The 25,811-nt window shown below is 36.2% G+C and overlaps 1 protein-coding gene and 1 pseudogene across 2 annotated transcripts in view; one reads left to right on the top strand and one right to left on the bottom strand.

Moving 5' to 3' along the window:
• The window catches only part of ZC3H12B (zinc finger CCCH-type containing 12B), a 198,897-nt gene that overhangs the window by 129,636 nt on the left and 43,450 nt on the right, over positions 1-25,811 (bottom strand). The window lies entirely within an intron of this gene.
• LOC309620408 (peptidyl-prolyl cis-trans isomerase FKBP1A pseudogene) lies at positions 2,551-11,304 on the top strand (annotated as a pseudogene). Its single transcript has one exon. The product of its transcript is annotated as a peptidyl-prolyl cis-trans isomerase FKBP1A pseudogene (transcript).

Genomic DNA, 25,811 nt, shown 5'->3' with positions numbered 1-25,811 from the left:
GAGAGTTTGCATTTCTAACATGTTTCTTGGTGATGTTGATGCTAGTGGTCCAAAGACCACAATGGAAGAACCACTGCTTGGACATAATTTTAACAAGTTTAGTTATCTGGTTGTCCAGTCTAGACTAGCAGGAACAATTAGAAGGGGAGTAGTCAGAGGCATTATACTGATAGCAGCAAGAAGCAGCATCTGATAGGCTGAAAATGAGGGGAAAAACAGTAACTATAAAAAGAGACATAGAAATAAACATATTTTTCTGAGTGTAAGTGCCAAAAACCTTATGTGTCTCACTCTCATCCCGCTCCCACGACTACCAGTCTCCTAGTTATTGAGGGTTATCATTGTATCTTATATGATAGCAATGTGAGATGTTCATTAATAATGACCCCCCAGCCATCGAGAAGATGCTTAATTCTGTTTAGTTTACTGTTTAAGCAGGTATAGAATTGTATAATATATTTTAGAAAGATTTCCATCGAGGGTCAACTTTTAAACACTAATGCTTAAGTTGTCTGATAAATTCACTTTTGAAAACCACTCTAAAATGATGCAGGATAAATGAGGATTGTCTAACACTGGAGTTCAGGCAATCCAAAGGTGATAATGACAATATCTAACATTTAAAAAGCAAATTCATTTTTTCATGTAATACAATAGTACTTTGAGACACATTATCACTATTTCTTAGAGGATGGCTATCTAAACTAAGATTCAGTAAAGTGAATCAAATTGTTGAGATCACATAGGTAGTTAAATGGTAGTGAGACTAAATTTCAACTTAGGCCTATATGACTCTATTTCTCTATATTATTCTGCTTTCTTTATAGGGGAAAAAAGGCTCAGGCTGAGAAGCTGGATATGTAGACAGTTCTCTTGGGTTTCTGCAGGCCATACTTCTTGTAGAGCTTCCTGTAAGACAGACATCCAAACTTTATTAGCCTTCGCAGTTTCTTTCACTTACAGAAACCACAAGAACTCCCTTAATGCTTCTGTGTGCCATAACTTACAATATTCCCTTTCTTTCTCATTTACCGCTTTGGATTTCACTGTTACCTGGAGTCACTCCTACCTCTTCCTACACCTGATCTTTCTTGCCCCAGGTTCCAATTTTTCAACGAAATTACAGAGGGGCTAGTGAGGATAGGAGAGACAATTAGAGACAAGGAGAGAGAAAGCCTTTAAGACCTGTGTAGCTGTTTCTCCTCTCCCATTCCCCTATGTATCCAGTGCTTTGGCTGATCTTTAAATTCCTCACAGCCTCATCACACTCCTGTGATAAGGGCCTCAAACACTGAGGCTGGTGGTCCTCTGGAATACAAATGCTCATTTATTTTTCCAAGAACTCAGGCCCCACCATTCACACATATGCACACATTCAGTTGTTCTGAGAGGGCTAAGTAAAAGGAATGCTTTAGAGTAGGAACTCTTTTATTTGCTGTTTCTTGTAGTTGTTGGTGGTTGGTATTTTTCAAAACCTCCAAAAGAGAAGTGTGCTTGCTTCATTCAGGATGGGCAACTTAGAAAAAGATTTATTTTCTTCCGTAGTGATTATCAAAAGAAAGAAACTGGAAAAAATAAAGGGAGCAGAGATTTTATATGCAGCAGACCTAGACAATATTCCTACCACTACCACTTACAGATGATGGCATAGAACGTCATTTCTTCTATCTGATTTATAAAATGGAGTAATAATCCCTATCATTCTTACCTCACAGAATGGTTTGACAGTCTGATGGGGTAATAAATATGAAATTTCTCTGGAAAATATAAAGCAGTGTATGGGTATAAATTTTGCTTGCTAATACAATATTCTGCATCCCTGGCATTTCACATGTTACTATGTAATTACTGTTATTACTAAGAGTTAGATTTTATAGTACTATTCATTTATTCAAAATGCTTTTCTTGAGCACTTGTTTTATTACAGGCATTATACTAGGAATTGGAAGTACAGAAATATACCAGACACAATTATTTTCCTGGGCGTGTGAATCTATTGAGGTATATTTATAGGTTTATTAGGTTTTGGTGGTGGAAGAGTGGTGACTGGACTGGGAATTCAACCATCATTTTTTGCCAGTAATTTGGAAATTATTATGCTATTTATGTATGGAGTCATATCAGTAAAATTGGTGAAGTAGGCAGCTCCAAACTCCTATCCCCCTATAGAAACATTGAAAAATAAGTAGAAACAGTCAGAACTAACTTTGTCAGAACTCTGGAAAATAGTCAAGTGTTTATAGTAACCAAGCAAATGTGGAATCAAGAAAAAGCCAACTTAAAAATTGTAGAAAAGCTTTATAGTGTTTTTATTCACCTTGCCTCACCTACCCCCACATCAGCTGTAGTCTTGAAGATGGAAGCCCCAATTCCCAGTGTGAGACCCTGGTCCCTGGTTGCAGAGGGAGCAGACAAAATCTCATTTGCAAATTATTGTGTTAGTCTGTTCTAACCTGCCTGAAGACTACCTGAAAGAGTGATGCAAAGTGTTCTTATTTGTTTCTCCTAACTTGCAACTCAGAGTGGAAAAGCGGCAGGCATAATTTGAAAACATTGTAGGTGTGGATGAAAAATATGCAGTCGTCAAGGTCAAAAGATTACAGGCCAGCTCGCCCAGCGTCCGCAGCCGCCTCCGCTATGGGAGTGCAGGTGGAGACCATCTACCCCGGAGATGAGCGCACCTTCCCGAAGTGCAGCCAGGCCTGCGTGGTGCACTACAAGGGGATGCTTGAAGATGGAAAGAAATTCTATTCGTCCCGGGACAGAAACAAGCCCTTTAAGTGTGTGCTGGGCAAGCAGGAGGTGATCCGAGGCTGGGAAGAAGGGGTTGACTAGATGAGCGTGGGTCAGAGAGCCAAGCTATCTCCCCAGACTATGCCTATGGTGCCACTGGGCACCCAAGCATCTTCCCACCAAATGCCACTCTCCTCTTTGGCGTGGAGCTTCTAAAACTGGAATGACAGGAATGGCCTCCTCCCTGAGCTCCCCATTCTTGTATGTGCCATGGAAGGATCTGGCACCTCCAGATGCGTGCAGCGAGTCCATACGGAGCTTTTCCTGATGTTCCAGTACGTTGTTTGTATAAACATCTTCCCTGACAATGTGTTCTGTCACCGGCTTTGCTCTTCCCCTTTATCTTCGTATGTGTGTTGACCTGAACTATATGCCATAAACCTCAAGTTACTCATTTTAGTTTGTTTTTGTTTTGAGGTGAAGATTGAGTTTCAGTCCTTTGGATCTAGATTTCCAGTTAAGTATTAGTCAAGTATTAACAGCACAAGTCATGGGTTAACTTTAGAATAGGAATTGGTATTGGGGGGGGTGCAAGAATCTTTATTTTATTTTATTTTTGGATGAAGGTTTTATCTATTATATATTAAACATTCTTGCTGCTGCGCTGCAAAGCCATAGCAGATATGAGGCGTTTTTGAGGGCCGAATTATTCTCCAAGTTGAGAGATGTCTTTGGGTTGAATCAAAAGCCCTGCCCAAAACTAAAGTGGGAAGGGGGAGAACCTTTGCCTCCACTGCCCCACCTCCACCCTCCCCTTAAACTCTCTGCCTTTGAAAGCAGATCGTTTTCACTGAGATGTTGGACTCTACAGGTGTCTATCCCCAGGCCAGCAGGGACCTCTGAAGCATTCTTCATGGCCTGGTTTTTTCCATCCTGTGGTTTTTCTAATGGATATTCAGGATTTTTGTAATCTCATAGGTATCCAAGCTCCACTTTCTAAATTTTAAGAATTTTAATCGAAAGTTAAATTGACGGTGCTGTTCTTAGACACTTAAAACCCATGAAAGCCCAGTCATCATGACAAATCCTTGAGTGTTTTCTTAAGAAAATGATGTTGGTCAACACAGCTTCAGCATCTCCTGTTTTTTGTTGCTTAGCTCCCCCTGCTGATCTCACAGTTTCCTGGCTTCTCCTTCCCCCTTCTCACCCCTTTGCTGTCCTTTGTAGTGATTTGGTGAAAGAAATTGCTGCCTACTCCCCTCCCCCGCACTACATATGAATTTCAAGTTTCATTATTGCAATAAAAGTGCTTTATGCTGGCTTTTCTCAAAAAAAAAAAGGTCAAAAGATTACAGTTGAAGGTTCCAATTCAAGATGGAGATGTAGGAAAATCCTTAACTCACCATCTCACAGAGACACACTGAATTACAGCTATATATAGAACAGTTTCCCCAGGAAAAAAATTAACGGCTAGCAACGTGACCTCTTCACGTTGGGAAAATGAGAAAACAAACAAACAAACAAACACACACACACGCACAGTGAAACAGATAGGAAAGGCTGAGAAACAATCTTGCTGTAAACCCCACCCCTGGTGGGGCAACGTTCAATCAGGAGGGAACTCAAAACCTAGAGCTTCACCCTGAGGAGCATAGGGTTCATATTCTACATTGGGCACCACAACTTTTAAGACCCAGCTCCTGAGAGATGAGTCCCCAAAACATCTAACTTTGAAAACTCATGCCCATGAGACATGTTGCTGTGGCGAACTGAGAAATGGCTCTTAAAGGGCTTGTGCACAGATTCACCTGCCTTAGGGTCCAGCGCAGAAGCAGCCTTTTGAAAAGTGCCCAGATGTATGTTAAGGAGACTCATTTGCTAATTTTAAAGTATAGGTCTGAGAAGCAGGAGCATGCTGGGGTACTCTCCGGGGATGGAGGCTGATGAACATCATCTTTCTGTTCTCTCTTTGCCTTACTAAATCCAGCAGGCATCATCTTTTTATTTTCCTTTCCAATGAGTGCCATCTTTATGCTTCAGCTGGTGGACACCATCTTCCATGTTCTCCCTCTGCCTTGCTAAAGCTGGCAGGTGCCATATAATTATTTTTCTTTACTTTTTCTTTCTTTTTCTTTTTCCCCTTTCTTTTCTTTTTTCTTTTATTGGTAGGTGCCACCTTGGCACTCCCCTTCTTCCTTATTCCAGCCAGTGGGCACCATCTTCACACTCTCCCTCTACTCTGCTCCAGAGCACCAGTATCTCTCAGAGGAGAGCTTCTACAGGCATCTGGTGCCCTTGTTTTTACATCTGGTGACCTGGTTTTTGCAGCTGTCACCCAGGGGACACCCCTTGATTGCCTGGCTATGAAGGCCAAGGGAACATGTGTTCCTGGGTTCCATGGGACTGTAAAAATTAGAAAGACAGTTCTAGGCAGGCCACCACCCACAGGGTACTATATAGATAGCAGACTGAAACTTATACTCTAAGCCTTTCTGTGAAAGAGGTCTATTTACATGTTCAGGAGCTATGGCCTCAGGGGCAGGCTTCTGGTTTGGTACACTTATAAGGGCCTGTGGAGGTGCTCTTAGAGAATGGAGGCTGGTGGATATAATCTTTGTGCTTCCCTCTGCTTCACTTGCTGGTATCTTCCAGAAAGGAGCTTATACCCTAGTTTGGTGTCCTGGTTTTTGTGGCTGCTGCCAGGGGACACCTCTACATCGCCTGGCTCTGGTGTTTATGGGTCATATAATTGTGGGTCTCACAGGACTGTAACCAATTGCAAAAATATTCTTAAACAGCTCCGACCCCAGGGCACAGCAAGAGGTAACAGCTCTAGGAGCTCAGTCTTATTGTGAAAGAGGCCTATTAGTTTACTGTCATAGCTGCAGCCCAAGGGTCATTTTTCTAATTAAGCCCACATGCAAGGGTTGAATGTAAACCTTTCCTGAAACTTTGAAGGGAGGAATTATCTTCATGCTCTCCCTCTGCCTTACTCCAGATGACCAGCATGTCTCAGAGGGAGCACTTATATATGTCTGGTGCCCCAGTTTTTATGTCTGGTGCCCTGGTTTTTGTGACTTCTGCCCAAGGGATAACCATTGATCACCTGGCTTTGGTGGCCATGGGGACTTGGTTTCCTGGGTCTCACAGGACTGTAACAAAGAGACAGTTATTGGCAGGCTACCACACCCCAGCAACTGCACAGACAGCAGATTGAAACCCCCAAAGCCTTTCTGTGAAAGATGCTTGTCCTGGAGCTTCAGCCTTAGGAGCAGGCATCAGGTTTGGTACCTACCTCAACTATAAGGGTGTTCTCAGGGAATGTAGGCCAGGGGACACCATCTTTGCACTCACCTTTAGCCTCACTATAGCTCATTGGTATCTTTCAGAAAGGAACATATACACATGCCTGGAGCCCCAATTTTTGTGACTGACACTCAGGGGACATCTCTTGATTGCCTGGCTCTGGTGGCTAGTGAAGCTTAGACTTGCAGTCCTAAAGAACTCTATGTATATGAATTGTTTAAAAGCTGCTGCTTGAGGATCTGGTTCCCAGTCAGCCTGAACCTAGGTACGGACCGAGATCCTCCCCTTTGGGACATTGACAGGTCTTGGCATACCCTCAACTACTGAAAGTCACTAAAAATAAAATAGGCTGCTTGGAAAATCACAAAGGCTTGAGAGACTAGTAAGAGCTAGGGCAAGGATGAGTGATATTTCATCTCCAATACAAGGCCAATCCTTCAAGTCTGGGAGAGGTGGCTGTTTTATCAAATGCATAAACCAACACAGAGAATCAAGCAAAATGAAGAAACAGAGGCATATACTCCAAATGAAAGAACAAGATAAAACCTCAGAAAACCTTAAAGAAAGGAGAAAAGTAATTTACCTGATAAAGAGTTCAAAATAATGGTCATAAAAGTGCTCACCAACCTCAGGAGAAGAATGGATAAACACAGTGAGAACTTCAACAAAGAGATAAAATATATAAGAAAGTACCAAACAGAAGTCACAGAGCTGAAGAATACAATAACTGAACTGAAAAATACACTAGAGTGGTTCAATAGCAGACAGATGAAACAGAAAAAAGATTCAGTGAACTGGAAGACTGGGCAGTGGAAGTCATCCAATCAGCAGAAAAAAAAAGAATGAAAAAGAGTAAAGATAGCTTAAGGGACTAATGGGACAACATCAAGTGGACCAACATTCACATGATAGGAGTTACAGAAGGAGGAGAGAGAGAGAAAGGGGCAGAAAACATATTTGAAGAAATAATGGCTGTAAACTTCCCTAACCTGGGGAATGAAACAGACATACAGATCCAGGAATCCCAGAAAGTTCCAAATAAGATGAACCCTCAAAACACACACCAAGACATACTATAATTAAAATGTCAAAAGTTAAAGACAAGGAGAGAATTTTAAAAGCACCAAGAGAGGGAAAAATCTTATTACGTAACAGAACCCCCACAAGAATATCATCAGATTTTTCAGCAGAAACTGCAGGTCAGAAGGAAGTGGCATGATATATTCAAAGTGCTGAAAGATAAAAACTTCAAATCAAGAATACTCTCCCCAACAAAGTTATCATTCAGAAATGAAAAAAAGATAGCGTTTTCCAGATAAGCAAAAGCTAAAGAAATTCATTACCACTAAAATGACCTTCTAAGACAAAAGGTATTTCTTTAAGCTAAAAAGAAAAGGTGCAAATTAGTAACAAGAAAATATATGAAAGTATAAATCTCACTGGTAAAAGTTAATATATAGAAAAGGTAGTAAATTAATCACTTATAAAGCTAGTATGAAAGTTAAAAGACAAATAGCAAAATAACTGTAGTTACAATAATTAGTTAAGGAATACACAAGATAAAAAGCTGTAAAATGTGACATCAAAATATAAAACTTGACTCACTCCCCACTGGGGCTGGAGGGGCTAGAGCATCAGTGTGAGTAGCTGTGAGCAGCTGAGGCTGCAGCAGTGCAATATTGCAACTGCACCATCTGTCAGAAGCAGAGCCAGCAGGGAGGGGGCTGCTGTGAGCAAAGAGGAGGGGTTGCTGTGAACTAAAGGCAGCTGAGACCCACCCACTGGCCAGCCATGGAAGCAGAGGTGACACTGCCCTCAGAGCTGTGTGTCCACTGTGCGTGTGGGGGGTAAAATGTAGAAATTTAGAATGTGTTTAAACTTAGTTGTGATCAATTTAAAATAGTCTGTTACAAATAGTTGTTATATGTAAATCTCATAGTAACCACAAAACAAAACCTATAGTAGACACATGAAATATATAAAGAATCTGAGCATATCACTAAAGAAAGTTATCAAACCAAAAAGGAAGAGGGCAAGAGAAAAGAAAGGAACGCAGGAACTACAAAACAGCCGGAAAAAAAAAATGGTAATAAGCATATACCTATCAATAATTGCATTAAATGTAAATGGACTAAATTCTCCAATTCAAAGACATAGAGTAGCTAAATGGAGACCCATCCATATGCTGCCTGCAAGAGAGTCACCTCAGAGGTACAGATACTTACAGACTGAAATTGAAGGGAGGGAAAAGATATTCAGTGCAAATGGAAATTAAAAGTATGCTGGGACAGCTATATTTATATCAGACAAAATAGACTTAAAACAAAGTGTATAATAAGACAAAGAAGGGCACTGCATAATGATAAAGAGGTCAATCCAACAAGAGGATATAACATCTGAAAATATTTATGCACCAAACATAAGAGCACCTAAATACATAAAGCAAATAATAACAGAGTGAAAGAGAGTAATAGACAGCAATACAATAACATTAGGGGACTTTAATGCCCAACTTACATCAATGAATAGATCATTCACACAGTAAGCCATTAAGAAAACATTAACCTTAAACAACACATTAGATGAGATGAATTTAACAGATATACACAAAGCATTCCATCCAACAGCAGTAGAATATACATTCTTCTCAATTCCACATGAAGCATTCTCCAGCATAGATCATATGTTAGGCCACAAAACAGATCTTAAAGTATTTAAGAATGCTGAAATATATAAAGTGTCTTTTCAAACAACAATGGTTTGAAACTAGAAATCAATTACAAGAATAAAACTGGAAAATTCACATATATATGGAGATTAATCAACATGCTACTGAACAACCAATGGGTCAACAAGAAATCAAATGAGAAATCACAAGTTACTTTGAGACAAATAAGAATGTAAATACAACTTATGGGATGCATCAAAACAGTTCCAAGAGTCAGGTCCATAATAATAAATGCCTGTCTTAAGAAATTTAAAAATCTCAAATAAACAACCTAAGTTAGTACCTTAAAGAACTGGAAAAGAGAACAAATTGAACACAAAGTTAGTAGAAAGAAGGAAATAACAAAGATCAGAGCAGAAATAAATGAAATAAAACTAGAAAGACAATAGGAAAAAAATCAATGAAACCATGGTTTCTTCTTTGAAAAGATAAAAGATATTCAAACCTTTAACTAGATCACCAAGAAAAGGGGGAAAAAGTACTCAAAAAATAAAATCAGAAATGAAAGAGGAGACATTACAATTGATTCCACAGAAATAAAAAGGATCATAATGGACTACCATGAAAAATTATAAGCAACAAAATTGGACAACCTGAGGAAAATGGATAAACTCCTAGAGACTTACAAATCACCAAGATTGAATTATGAAGAAATAGAAGATCTGAATAGACTGATTACTAGTAAGGAGATGGAATCAGTAATAAAAAACCTCCCCCAAAATGAAAGTCTACAACCAGATTGCCTCACTGATTAGTTCTACCAAACAATCAAAGAAGGATTAAACAAAACCTGCTCAAAATCTCCCAAAAAGTATAGAGGAGGGAACACTTCCAAATTCATTTTATGATGCCAGTATCACCCTGAAACAAAACCAGACAATGATACCACAGAAAATAAAATTACAGGCCAATATCTCTGATGAAGATAGATTTTAAAAATCTTCAATAAAATATTAGCAAACTGATTTCACCAATACATTAAAAGTATGATACACCACGATCAGGTGGGGTTTATCTCAGGAATGCTAGGATGGTTCAACATCTGCAAATCAATCAGTGTGATACACCACATTAACAAACTGAAGAAGAAAAAGCATACGACCATCTCAACGGATGCAGAGAAAACTTCTGACAAAATTTAACATCCATTTATGATAAAGAAAAAACTTTCAACAAAGTAGGTATAGAGGGATGTACTTCAACATAATAAAGGCCATATATGACAAGCCCACAGCTCACATCATATGCAGTGGTGAAAAGCTGAAAGCTTTTCCTCTAAGATTAGAAACATGACAAAGATGTTACTTTTGCCACTTTTATTCAACATAGCATTTGAAGTCCTAGTGAGGACAATTAGGCAAGAAAAGATATAAAAGGTATACAAATTGGAAATCAAGGAGTAAAATTATCAGTACTTGTAGATGACATGATAATATTTGTATATAGAAAACACTAAAGATGCCACAAAAAACCCACTAGAATTGATACAGGAATTCAGTAAAGTTGCAGGATACAAAATCAATATTCAAAAATCTGTTATGTTTCTATAAATTTATAAAAAACTATCAGAAAAAAGTTAGATAACTCCATTTATAATTACACCAAAAAGAATAAAGTACCTAGGAATAAATTTAACCAAGGAGTTGAGAAACCTGCACACTGAAAACTTCAAGATATTGATAAAAGAAATTGAACAAGACATAAATAAATGGAACAATATAATATGCTGTGGATTGGAAGAATTAATGTTGCTAAAATGTCCATATTACCCAAAACAATCCACAGATTCAACACAATTCATACCAATATTCCAAAATTCTACTTCATAGAAGTAGATCAAGCAATCTTAAAATTTCTATGGAACCACAGAAGACCCTAAATAGTCAAAGTAATTTTGAGAAAGAAGAACAAAGCTGGAGGCATCACATTTCTTGATTTCAAATTATTTTACAAAGTTATAGTAATCAAAATAGTATGGTATTAGCATTAAAACAAACACATAGATAAGTGGAACATAATAGAGAGCCCAGAAACAAACTCACACACATATGGTCAATTAATCTATGACAAAGGAGCCAAGACTATACAATGGGGAATGACAGTTTCTTCAATAAACGTTGCTGGGGAAAGTGGACAGCTATATGCAAAAGAATGAAATTGGACCACTATCTTACACCATTCATGAAAATTAACTGAAAATGGGTTAAACACGTGAATGCAAGACCTGAAGCCATAAAAATTCTAGAAGAAAACATAGACTGCAAACTCCTTGAAATCAGTCTTGGGAATCATCTTTTGGGTTTGACATCAAAAACAAAGGCAATAAAAACAAAAATAAACAAGTGGGACTAAACCAAACTAAAACTTTTCAGCACAGCAAAGGAAATCATCAACAAAATTAAAAAGCAACTTACTAAATAGGAGAAAGTATTTGCAAATCATATATCTGATAAGGGACTAATAAAAATAAATAGCAAAACACAAAACAACAATAAAAACCCAAACAATCTGATTAAAAAATGGGCAGATGACCTGAATGGACATTTTTTTCCAAAGAAGACATACAAAAGGCCAAGAGGTACATGAGAAGATGCTCAACATTACTTATCATCAGAGGAATGCAAATCAAAACGACAATGAGACATCACCTCACACCTGTTGGAATGGCTATCATTAAAATGACAACACATAAAAAGTGTTGGTGGAAAAAACAGAAATATAGATCAAAGGAACAGGATAGAAAGCCCAGAGATAAACCCACACACATATGGACACCTTATTTTTGATAAAGTAGGCAAGAATATACAATGGAGAAAAGACAGCCTCTTCAATAAGTGGTGCTGGGGAAACTGGACAGCTACATGTAAAAGAATGAAATTAGAACACTCCCTAACACCATACACAAAAATAAACTCAAAATGGATTAAAGACCTAAAAGTAAGGCCAGACACTATAAAACTCTTAGAGAAAAACATGGGCAGAACACTTCATGACATAAATCACAGCAATATCCTTTTTGACCCACCTCCTAGAGAAATGGAAATAAAAACAAAAATAAACAAATGGGACCTAATGAAACTTAAAAACTTTGGAACAGCAAAGGAAACCATAAACAGGATGAAAAGACAACCCTCAGAATGGGAGAAAATATTTGCAAATGAAGCAACTGACAAAGGATTAATCTCCAAAATTTACAAGCAGCTCATGCAGCTCGATATCAAGAAAAAGAAACAACCCAACCCAAAAATGGGCAGAAGATCTAAACAGACATTTCTCCAAAGAAGATATATAGATTGCCAATAATCACATGAAAGAATGCTCAACATCACTAATCATTAGAGAAATGCAATCAAAACTACAATGTGGTATCACCTCACACCGGTCAGAATGGCCATCCTCAAAAAATCTACAAACAATGAATGCTGGAGAGGGTGTGGAGAAAAGGGAACCCTCTTGCACTGTTGGTGGGAATGTAAATTGATACAGCCACTATGGAGAACAGTAAGTAGGTTCCTTAAAAAGCTAAAAAAGAACTACCATACAGCACAGCAATCCCACTACTGGGCATATACACTGAAAACCATAATTCAAAAAGAGTCATATGCTACAATGTTTATTGCAGCTCTATTTAAAATAGTCAGGACATGGAAGCAACCTAAGTGTCCATTGACAGATGAATGGATAAAAAAAGATGTGGCACATATATACAATGGAATATTACTCAGCCATAAAAATAAATGAAATTGAGTTATTTGTAGTGAGGTGGATGGACCTAGAGTCTGTCATACAGAGTGAAGTAAGTCAGAAAGAGAAAAACAAATACGGTATGCTAACACATATATATGGAATTTAAAAAAAAAGGTTCTGGAGAACCTAGGGGCAGGGCAGGAATAAAGATGCAGGCATAGAGAATGGACTTGAGGACATGGGGAGGGGGAAGGGTAAGCTGAGATGAAGTGAGAGAGTCGCATGGACTTAAATATACTACAAAATGTAAAATAGATAGCTAGTGGGAAGCAGCTGCATAGCACACGGAGATCAGCTTGGTGCTTTGAGACCACCTAGAAAGGTGGGATGGGGAGGGTGGGAGGGAGACTCAAGAGGGAGGAGATATGGGGATATATAAATATATACACACATATATAGCTGATATATATTTATATAGCTATACATATATATATACATATATATATATGTGTAGCTGATTCACTTTGTTATAAAGCAGAAACTAACACACCATTGTAAAGCAATTATACTCCAATAAAGATGTTTTAAAAAAAGTGTTAGTGAAGAAGGAATAAAAAGGAACTCTTGTTCATTGTTGGTGGAAATGTAAATTGGTGCAGCCACTATGAAAAGCATCATGGAGGGTTCCCAGAATTAAACATAGAACTACCATGCGAACAAGCAATTCTTCGTCTGGGTATTTATTAAAAGGAAACAAAACCCTAACTTGAAAACATATATGCACCCTCGTGTTCATTGCAGCACCATTTATAATAGTCAAGATATGGAAATAACCTAAGTGTCCATTGATAGATGAATGGATAAAGAAGATGTGATAGACACAGGTATAGCTATAGATATAGATTATGAAATATTCAGCTATGAAAAGAATGAAATCTTGCCATTTGCAACAACATGGATGGACCTTTTGGGCATCACACTAAGTAAAATAAGTCACATAGAGAAGAACAAATACCATATGATCTCACTTATATGTGGAACCTAAAATTAAAAAAAAAAAAAAAAAAAGCTTATGGATAAAGAGAAAAGATTGGTTGTTGCCAGAGGTGTGTGCTGGCTGAAATCGGTGGATGAAAGGGGTCTAGAGGTACAAACTTCCAGTTATAATGTAAGTAAATCATGAGATGTAATGTGCAGCATGGTAACTATAATTAATAACACTTTTGCTGTTCGAAAGTTGCTAAGAGAGTAAATATTAAAAGTTCTAAACACAGTAAAAAATCTGTAACTGTATGGTGATGGATATTATCAAGACACATTGTGATCATTTTGCAACGTATACAGATATGAAATCATTATGTTGTATACCTGAAACTAATATACTATTGTTTGTCAATTATACCTCAAATTTAAAAAATACTATTGCTGAAACATATTATAGACTGCCTAAAGCCTTGGAGGAGAAGCTGGGGAAAGCATTTCTTTGGGAAATTTAGGCCACAGAAACTGTCTCTGTACTAGAGGGAATTTTCAAATACTCATGAATGCCCAGGGCAGAATACATGCTCAGAACAGACCTGAGAAGACCCAAAGGCTTCACCTCCGGTTGATCTCTGGGCTCAGTGCAAGGAGAAAGGAAAGGTCAGGCAGAGTTACATACAGCCTGGGAACTGCTAAAGGAGTGCCCAGTACAGAGTTAATTTGCAAAGACTGAGAGAAGTGTTTTACTTTTTATTTTTAGTTCTTGGAGTTCAAGGAAATCTCTGTGAAAACTTGAGCAAAACATAAGGTAAAGTAACAGAGACCTGAATGACCTTGCATAACATGGAATATAGTCTTTGCAAAAAAAAAAAAATAGCTTGGAAAATTTACTAAACAGACAATAGCAGCATTCAACAATTGAAAACAGCAAACACTGGGTAAAGGGGAAAATTCTTATTTCCAGCTAGCAGATTATAGTATGAAATTAAAAAGGAAACTATAGTATATTCACTGGGGAAAATGGCAGAAACCATCTTCAATGAAGTCCAGAGATAGAATTTACTAGACAAAAGTTTTAAATCAACTGTCTTAAATATGCTCAATGAGCTAAACAGCAACAATGCACAAAGAACTAAAAGGACCAGAGAGTTATATATGAAAAGAAGAAAATTGTAAAAAATGACATAGAAACTGTTTAAAAAAAGAACAAATTTCCAGAGATGAAGAATATAACTAAAAGGAAAAAATTCACTGGAGATGTTCATCAGCACATTTCAGGAGGCAGAAGAAAGAATCAGAGAACTTGAAGATAAATTTATTGATTCTGAGAACCAGAAAGAAAAAAGAATGAAGAAAACTAAACAGAGTTTAAGGGACCTGTGTGACTCTATCAAGCATACCAACGTACACATTATGGGAATCCGAGATGAAGAAGAGAAAGAGAGTGGCAGAAAGAATATGTGTACAAGTGATGGCCGAAATTTACCTGCACTTGATGAAAGACATGAATCTACACATCCAAGAATTTCGACAAACTTTAAGAATGATGAACTCAAAGAGATCCACACTAGACAAACTATAATCAAACTGTTCAAAGACAAAGGTAAAAAGAATCTTGGAAGAAACAAGAGATATGCAACATGCCAAATACAGGGTTCTTAGTAAGATTAGCAACTAATATCTCATCAGAAACCAAAGAGGTAGGGACTTCCCTTGTGGTGCAGTGGATAAGAATCTGCCTGCCAATGCAGGGGACATGGGTTCAATCCCTGGTCTGGGAAGATCCCACATGCCGTGGAGCAACAAAGCCCATGCACTGCAACTACTGAGCCTGCACTCTAGAGCCTGTGTGCCACAACTACTGAAGCCCGCACGCCTAGAGCCCATGCTCCACAACAAGAGAAGCCACTTCAAGGAGAAGCCCGTGCACCACAACAAAGAGTAGACTCCACTTGCTGCAACTAGAGAAAGCCCAAACACAGCAATGAAGACCCAACACAGCCAAAAAAAAAAAAAAAAAAAGAGGTAGAAGATAGTAAGATGACACATTTAAAGTGATGAAAGAAAAAAAAGCAAAAGCTGTCAACAAAGAATTCTACATCAGACAAACTATCTTTCAAAAATGAAGGAGAAATTACAACATTTCAGGTAAAGAAAATCTAAAGGAGTTTGTTTCCAGGAGACTGTCCTACAAGAAATGATAGAGTTTTCAAGGTTGAAATATAAGGACAGATTATAGTAAGTTGAAACCATATGAAGAAATAATGATATTCACTAAAGGTACTACAATAGGTAAATGTAAAATCCAGTATTATTTCAATTTTGGCTTGTAACTGCACTTTTTATTTCCTACATATTTAAAAGACAAATGCATAAAAATAACTATAAACCTAAGTCATTGGGCACACAATGTATAAAGACATAACTTGCGTCAACAACAATATGAAGAGGGGCATAGCTGTATAGAAGTAGAATTTTTGTATGCTATTAGAGCTAACCAGACATCAACTGTTATAGATTTAAAATATTAATTGTAATGTCTGTGGCAACCACTAACAACATACGTAAAAAAAAAAAAGAGGAAGTGAGAAGTGAATCATAGTGATACAATATAAAAACGCAATTAAACAAAAAGAAGGCAGTAATGGAGGAAATGCAGGACAAGAAGGTATAAGATACACAGAAAGAATAAAAGCTAAATGACAAAAGTAAGTATTTCCTTAGTAATTATTTTTAAATGCAAATGGACTAAACTATCCAATCAAAGGGCACAGACTAACGTAATGCATAGAAAGTCATGATCTAGCTATATGTTTACTAGAGGAGATTCACTTTTGATCCTAAGACAAGAATAGGTTGAAAGTGAATTAATGGAAGAAGTTTTATGTAAATAATAACTAAAATATAGCTGGAAAGGCTATAGTAGTATTAAACAAAATAGACTTTAAGTGAAAATATATTGCAAAAGACAAAGGACATTATATACAGATAAAGGAGTCAATTCTCCAAGAAAATATAACAATTATAAACATATATGTACCAATAAGGAGCTCCATAATATATGAAGCAACCATAAACAAAATGAAAAGACAACCTACAGAATGGGAGAAAAAATTTGCAAATGATGCAACTGATAAGTGATTAATCTCCAAAACACACAAAAAGCTCATACAGCTCAATATCAAAAAAACAAACAACCCAATCAAAAAATGGGCAAAATATCTAAATAGACACTTCTCCAAAGAAAATATACAAACGGCCAAAAAGCACATGAAAAGATGCTCAACAGTGCTAATTATTAGAGAAATGCAAATCAAAACTACTATGAGGTATCATCTCACACCAGTAAGAATGGCCATCATCAAAATGTCTACAAACACTAAATTCTGGGGAAGGTGTGGAGAAAAGGGAACCCTTCTACACTGTTGGTGGGAATGTAAATTGGTACAATCACTATGGAGAACTGTGTGAGGTTCCTTAAAATACTAAAAATAGAGCTACCATATGATCCAGTAATCCCACTCTTGGGCATATATCCAGAGAAAAACATGGTTCAGAAGTATATATGCTCCCCAATGTTCATCACAGTGCTGTTTACAATAGCCAAGACATGGAAGCAAACTAAATGTCCATAAACAGATAAATACATAGAGAAGATGTGGTATATATATACAATGGAATATTACTCGGCCATATAAAAGAATGAAATAATGCCATTTGCAGCAACATGGATAGACATACTAAGTGAGGTAATCCAGACAGAGAAAGGCAAACATCATATGAAATTGCATATATGTGGAATCTAAAAAAAATGATACAAAGGAACTAATTTACAAACAGAAAGAGACTCACAGACCTAGAAAACAAACTTATGGCTACCAAAGGGGAAATGATGGTGGGGGGAGGGATAAATTAGGATGTTGGGATTAACATATACACACTACTATATATACACTAGATAACCAACAGGTGCCTACTATATAGCACAGGGAACTATACTCAATATTTTGTAGTAACCTATAATAGGAAAGAATTTGAAAAGGAATGTGTATGTGAATATATATATATGTGTATATATATACATATATATATATATATATATATATATCACTGAAACACTGTGTTGTACACCTGAAACTAACATGATATTGTAAATCAACTATACTTCAGTAAAAAACATATTTAAATACTACAGATATCAACTCACACCAGTCAGAATTGCCATCATCAGAAGTCTACAAACAATAAATTCTGGAGAGGGTGTGGAGAAAAGGGAACCCTCCTACACTGTTGGTGGGAATGTAAATTGGTACAGCCACTATGGAGAACAGTATGGAAGTTCCTTAAAAACTAAAAATAGAGCTACCATATGATCCAGCAGTCCCACTCCTGGGCATACATCCAGAGAAAAACACAGTTCAGAAGTATACATGCTCCGCAATGTTCATCACAGTGCTGTTTACAATAGCCAAGACATGGAAACAACCTAAATGTCCATCAACAGATGAATGGATAAAGAAAATGTGGTACATATATACAATGGAATATTATTCAGCCATAAAAAGAATGAAATAGTACCATTTGCAGCAACATGGATGGACCTCGAGATGATCATACTAAGTGAAGTGAGACAGAGAAAGACAAATATCATATGATATCACTTATATGAGGAATCTAAAAAATGATACAAATGAACTTATTTACAAAACAGAAACAGACTCACAGACTTAGAGAAGGAACTTATGGTTGCCAGGGGGGAAGTGTGGGGGAAGGGATAGATTAGGAGTTTTTTATTGACAAGTACACACTGCTATATTTAAAATAGATAACCAAGTAGCACCTACTGTATAGCACAGGGAACTCTTCTCAATATTCTGTAATAACCTAAATGGGAAAAGAATTTGAAAAAGAATAGATATATGTATGTGTGTAACTGAATCACTTTGCTGTACACCTGAAACTAACACAGCATTGTTAATCAATGGTATTCCAATATAAAATAAAAATTAAAAATAAATTAAAAATAGGAAAAAAACAACAAAAGACACAAACAAACAAAATATATGAAGTAAACCTTTACAGAATTGAAGGGAGAAATAGACACTTCTACAATAATAGTTGGAGACTTCAGTACCCACTTTCAATAATGGATATAACAAGCAGACAGAAGATCATTAAGGAAATAGAGCACTTGAACAACACTTTAAACTAACTAGATCTAACAGACATATATAATTGAACATGCTCAACAAAGAAAAGTTCAGGACCAGATGACTTCAACTGGTGACATGTACACAAACATTCAAAAAATAATTAATACCAGTATTTCTCAAGCTCTTCAGAAAAATAGAAGAGGGAACACTTCTTAATATACTCTATGAGGCCAATATTATCCTGACACCAAAGCCTGATGAAACATTACAAGAAAAGATTACACACCAATATTACTTATCCATATAGATGCAAAAATCCTTAACAAAATACTAGCAAATCAATCCAAAAGCATAATAAAATAATTATATTCCAGCAATGAACAGTCTAAAAAAATAAATTAATAAAACAATTACATTTGCAATCCAAATGAATAAAATACCTAGGAGTAAATTTAACAAAGAGGTGAAATACTTGTATGCTGAAAACTACAAAACATTGCTGAAAGCAATTGAAGAAGCCCTAAATAAGTGGAACAACTTCCTGCATTCATAGGATGGAAAACAATATTGTTAAGATGGCAATACTGCTCAAAGTGATCAACAGATTCAATGGAATGTCTATCAAAATTCCGAACATTATTTTCGCAGTTATGAAAAAGCTGATCCTCAAATTCATATGGAAATGCAAGCGTCCCTCAATAATCACAATATTCTGAAAACTGAACATAAGTCCACCAACAGATGAATGGATAAAGACAATGTGGTATATACAAACCTTGGAATATTAGTCATCCTTCAGAAAAAGGGAAATTCTGCCATTTCCAAATGAATGAACCTGGAAGTCATTATGTTAAGTGAAATAAGCCAGTCACAGAAGGACAAATACTGAATGATTACACTTATATAAGGTATCTAAAATAGTCAATCTCATAGAAACAGAGAATACAATAGTAGCTGGTGGGAGAGGGGAAATTGGTTTTCAATGGGTATAAAGTGTCTGTTATGCAAGATGAGTAAGTTCTAGAGATGTACTGTACAACATAGGACCTATAGTTAACAATAAAGTATTGTGCACTTTAAAATACATTAAGAGGATAGATCTCATGCAAGGTGTTCTCACCAACAAACAAACAAATCCCCATCAACCCACAAAAAACATAAGGAAATTTTTTGGAGGTGACTGATAATGTTTGGTACCTTAAGGTATAGTGATGATATGCTTATGTCCAAACTCATCAGGATACATACACTAAATGTGTTAACATTTTTGTGTATCAATTATACCTAAATAAGCTAAGGAAAAATAAAGACACACAAAAACTTCACACTTCCTGATTTCAAACCTTAATACAAAGACACGGTTATCACAATAGTGTGGCAGGGGCATATGGCTAAACGTATTGCTCAATGGAATAGAAATGAGAATCCAGAAACAAACCCATACCTCAATAGTCAACTGATTTTTGACAAGGGTGTCAAGACTATTCAATGCAGAAAAATAGTCTCTTTAACAAATGCTGCAGTGACAACTGTATAGCAACATGCAAAAGAATGAAGGTTGACCCATACTTTGTACCATATACAAAAATTAACCAAAAAATGATTCCTTGACCTAAATATAAAAGCCATAAAACCTTTGGATGAAAACATATCATAAATCTTCATAACTTGGATTTGGCAACAAAGTCTTAGATATGACACCAAAACACAAGCAACAACAAAAAAATTGATTCATTGGACTTCATGAGAATTAAAACATTTTGTGCATCAATGGGCATGATAAAGAAAGTGAAAATACAACCTACAGAATGAGACAAAATATTTGCAAATCATATATCTGATAATAATGTAGCATCCAGAAAATATAAAGCAGGTTTACAACTTAATAACAAAAAGACAAACAACCCAATTTTTTTAAATGGGCAAAAGATTTGAATAGATATTTCTCCAAAAAAGGTATACAGAGGCCAAACAAGCACTTGAAAATATGCTCAACATCATTAGTCATCAGGGAAATGCAAACCAAAACCACAATAAGGTCTTTTTTAACTGAAAAATCTCATTTAATTTTATTTTAAAGAGTAATGCATTTGCATAAAAATGTACTAATTCTAACTTGAACACTAAATTTTGTACCAATCCTAGTAGACATGGTTCCCAATTCCAGGAATAACCACTTAGCGTCTTTTTTATGCTGGAGAAAAGAGATGATATCAGCAGAAAATGAAGTAGAAACAACAGAAGCTTCATAATACAGGTTATGATTTCCTTGGTTAAATAGTTGTTCCCATTTCTCCAGGTTCTTAAATGGCTTTAGAAACCTCAGACTTCAGTCAGGATGGTACAGTGACTTCCCTCTGTGTCCATGCATCCTGTGTTTATTTCAGCTATGACATTTATACCTACCTAAAATTCCATGTTTATCTGTCCATCTCTTCCACTAGCAGGTGAATTCCTTGAAAGTTAAGACTTTCTTTTTCTTTTTTTAAAAGTTGAAGTATAGTTAATTTTCTATATTACACTATTTTCAGGTTTACAACATAGTGATTCAATATCTTTATAGATTATACTATAGATTATACTTCGTTTAATGTTACTGCAAAATAATGGTCATTATTTTGTGCTGTACAGTATATACTTGTAGTGTATTTATTTTATACATAGTAGTTTGTCCTTAATCCCATACCCCTATCTTGCCCCTCCTCCCTTCCCTCTCCCGACTAGTAACCACTAGTTTGCTTTCTATATCTGTGAGTCTGTTTCTGTTTTGTTATATACATTTGTTTTATTTTTATATTCCACATATAAGTGATAACAGGGTATTTGGCTTTCTCTGTCTGACTTACTTTACTAAGCATAATACTCTCTAGGTCCATCCATGTTGTTGCAAATGGCAGAATTTCATTCTTTCTATGGCTGTGTGATATTCCATTGTGTGTGTGTGTGTGTGTGTGTGTGTGTGTGTGTGTGTGTGTATCACATCTTCTTTATCCATTCATATGTTAATGGACATTTAGGTTGCTACCATATACTGGCTATTGTAAATAATTCTGCTATGAACATGACGGTGCATGTATCTTTTCAAATTACTATTTTCAATTCCTTTGGATATACAGCCAGCAGTGGAATTGCTGGATCATATGGTAGTTCTATTTTTAGTTTTTTGGAGAACCTCCATACTTTTTCTCACAGTGGCTGCACCAATTGACAATCCCATCAACAGTGTACTAGTGTTCCCTTTTCTCCACATTCTCACCAACATTTGTAACTTGTGGACTTTGATGATAGCCATTCTGAAAGGTGTGAGGTGATATCTCTTTGTGGTTTTGATTTGCATTTCTCTGATGATTAGTGATGTTGAACATTTTTTCATATGCCTGTTGGCCATCTGTATATCATCTTTGGAAAAGTGTCTACTCAGTTCTTCTGCCCAGTTTTTATTGGGTAGTTGTTTTTTTGATATTGAGTTGTAAGAGCTTTTCACATATTTTTATATTAACCCCTTATCAGTCATATCATTTGCAAATATATTCTCCAATTCAGTAGTTTGTCTTTTCATTTTGTTGATAGTTTCCTATGCTGTGCAAAAGCTTTTAAGTTTAATTAGGTCCAATTTGATTATTTTTTATTTCTTTTGCTTTAGTAAACAGAGCAAAAACTATATTGCTATGGTTTATGACAAACAGTGTTCTGCCTAAGTCCTCTTCTAGGAGTCTGATGGTTTCAGGTCTTACATTTAGTTCTTTTATCCATTTTGAGTTTATTTTTATATATGATATGAAGAAGTGGTCTAATATCATTCTTTTACATGTAGCTGTCCTGTTTATCCAGCACCCCTTACTGAAGAGATTGTCTTTTCTCCATTGTATATTCTTGCCTCCTTTTTCTTAGGTTAATTGGCCATAAGTGTGTGGGTTTATCTTGGGGTTATCTATTTTGTTCCATTGATCTATGTGTCTGTTTTTGTGCTATTATCACACTTTTTTGATTACTGTAGCTTTGTACTATTGTCTGAACTCAGGGAGCATGATACCCCACTTTTTTTCTTAAGATCACTTTGGATATTAATCTCCTGTAAGCAGCATACAGATGGGTCATTTTTTTAATCCAATCAACCGTCCTATGTCTTTTTATATTTTTTTGGTTGAAAATTATTTTATTTTATTTTTTCACTTTTACTGAAATATAATTAACAAACAGCACTGTATATGTTCAAGGGGTACAGCATAATGACTTGACACACGTATACTGAAAATGATTACCACAAGAAGTTTGTCTAACACTCATCACCTCATATAGTTATAAAAAAAATGTTTTTTTCCTTGTGACAACTTTTACTATTTGCTCTCTTAGCAACTGTCAAATGTACCACACAGCAATATCAACTATAGTCATCATGTTTTATATTACATCCCCAGTACTTATTTTAAAACTGTACATGTATACCTTTTTACCATCTTCATCCAATTCCCCCAATCCAATCCCCTGCCTCAAGTAACCACAAATCTGATCTCTTTTTCCATGAATTTGGTTTTATTTTTAGCTTCCACATACAAGTGAGATTATTTCTCTGTCTGACTTATTTCACTTAGCACGAAGCCCTCAAGATCCATCCATGTTGTCACAAATAACAGGGTTTCCTTCTTTTTTATGGCTAAATAATATTTCATTGTAGATATGTACCACATTTTCTTTATCCATTCATCTATCTGTGAACACTTAGGTTGCTTTCATTTCTTAGCAATTGTAAATAAGGCTGCTAGGGGTGTAGCTATTTTTTCAAGTTAGTGTTTTTGTATTCTTTTTTTAAACATCTTAATGGAGTAAGATTGCTCTACAATGTTGTCTTAGTTTCTGTTGTATAACAAAGTGAATCAGATATATGTACACATATATTCCCATATGCCCTCTATCTTGCGTCTCCCTCCCAATCTCCCTATCCCACACCTCTAAGTGGTCACAAAGCACCAAGTTGATCTCCCTGTGCTATGCGGCTGCTTCCCACTAGCTATCTATTTTACATTTGGTAGTGTATATATGTCAATGCTACTCTCTCACTTTGTCCCAGATTACCCTTCCCCCACCCCATGTCCTCAACTCCATTCACTATGTCTACATATTTATTCCTGTCCTGTCCCTAGGTTCTTCAAAACCATTTTATTTTCTTAGATTCCATATATATGTGTTAGCATACAGTATTTGTTTTTCTCTTTCTGACTTACTTCACTCTGTATGACAGACTCTGAGTCCATCCACCTTACTACAAATAACACAATTTCGTTTCCTTTTATGGCTGAGCAATGTTCCATTGAATATATATGCCACATCTTTATCCATTCATCTGTCGATGGACACTTAGGTTGCTTCCATGTCCTGGCTATTGTAAATAGAGCTGCAATGAACATTATGGTACATGACTATTTTTGAATTACGGTTTTCTCAGGGTAGATGCCCAGTAGTGGGATTGCTGGGTCATATGTTAGTTCTATTTTTAGATTTTTAAGGAACCTCCATACTGTTCTAAATAGTACAGTACAAGAGGGTACCCTTATCTCCACACCCTCTCCAGCATTTATTGTTTGTAGATTTTTTGATGATGGCCATTCTGACTGGTATGAGTTGATACTTAATCATAGTTTTGCTTTGCATTACTTTAATGATTAGTGATGTTGAGCATCCTTTCATATGTTTGTTGGCCATCTGTATTTCTTCTTTGGAGAAATGTCTATTTAGGTCTTCTGCCCAATTTTGTATTGGGTTGTTTGCCAAGGCAAAAAAAAAGAATAAAATACGTCAGAATAAACCTAGCTAAGGAGACAAAAGACCTGTATGCAAAAAACTATAAGACACTGATGAAAGAAATTAAAGATGATACAAACAGATGGAGAGATATACCATGTTCTGGATTGGAAGAATCAACTTTGTGAAAATGAATATACTACCCAAAGCAATCTACAGATTCAATGCAATCCCTATCAAACTACCAATGTAATTTTTCACAACACTAGAACAAATAATTTCACAATTTGTTTGGAAACACAAAAGGCCCTGAAGAGGCAAAGCAATCTTGAGAAAGAAAAACGGAGCTGGAGGAATCAAGCTCCCTGACTTCAGACTATACTACAAAGCTACAGTAATCAAGACAGTATGGTACTGGCACAAAAACAGATATATAGATCAATGGAAGAGAGAAAAACCGATGCACATATTGTCACCTTATCTTTGATAAAGGAGGCAAGAATATACAATGGAGAAAAGACAGTCTCTTCAATAAGTGGTACTGGGAAAACTGCACAGCTACGTGTAAAAGAATGATATTAAAACACTTCCTAACACCATACAGAAAAATAAACTCAAAATGGATTAAAGACCAACATGTCAGGCCAAACACTATAAAACTCTTAGAGGAAAACATAGGAAGAACACTCTTTGCATAAATCACAGCAAGATCCTTTTTGACCCACCTCCTAGAGAAATGGAAATAAAAACAAAAATAAACAAGTGGGACCTAATGAAACTTAAATCTTTTGCACAGGAAAGGAAACCATAAACAAGATGAAAAAAATACCCCTCAGAATGGGAGAAAATATTTGCAAATGAAGTAACTAACAAAGGATTAATCTCCAAGATATACAAGCAGCCCATGCAGCTCAATATCACACTATGTGTTTTATTTATTTTTAATTTGTTTTTCTATTTTTTAAAATTCTGCTGTTTTTTAAAAATTTTTTAAACATCTTTATTGGACTATAATTGTTTTACAATAGTGTGTTAGTTTCTGCTTTATGACAAAGTGAATCAGCTATACATATACAATATCCACATATCTCCTCCTTCTGGCCTTTCCATCCCACAAGCCCTATCCCACCTCTCTAGGTGGTCACAAAGCACCAAGCTGATCTTCATGTGCTATGCGGCTGCTTCCCACTAGCTAACTATTTTACATTTGGTAGCATATATAAGTTCATGCCACTCTCACTTCGTCCCAACTTACCCTTCCCCCTCCCCCTGTCCTCAAGTCCATTCTCTAGGTCTGCGTCTTTATTCCTGTCCTACCCCTAGGTTCTTCAGAACGATTTTCTTTTTTTTTTTTTTAGATTCCATATATATGTGTTAGCATACAGTATTTATTTTTCTCTTTCTTACTTACTTCACTCTGTATTACAGTCTCTAGGTCCATCCACCTCACCATAAATAACTCAATTTCGTTTCTTTATATGGCT

The sequence above is a fragment of the Balaenoptera borealis genome, assembly GCF_965194805.1.
Source record: "Balaenoptera borealis genome assembly, chromosome: X".
NCBI lineage: Eukaryota > Metazoa > Chordata > Mammalia > Artiodactyla > Balaenopteridae > Balaenoptera > Balaenoptera borealis.
Note: the sequence above shows the minus strand (reverse complement) of the source record. Positions and strands in the feature narration are given on the sequence as shown.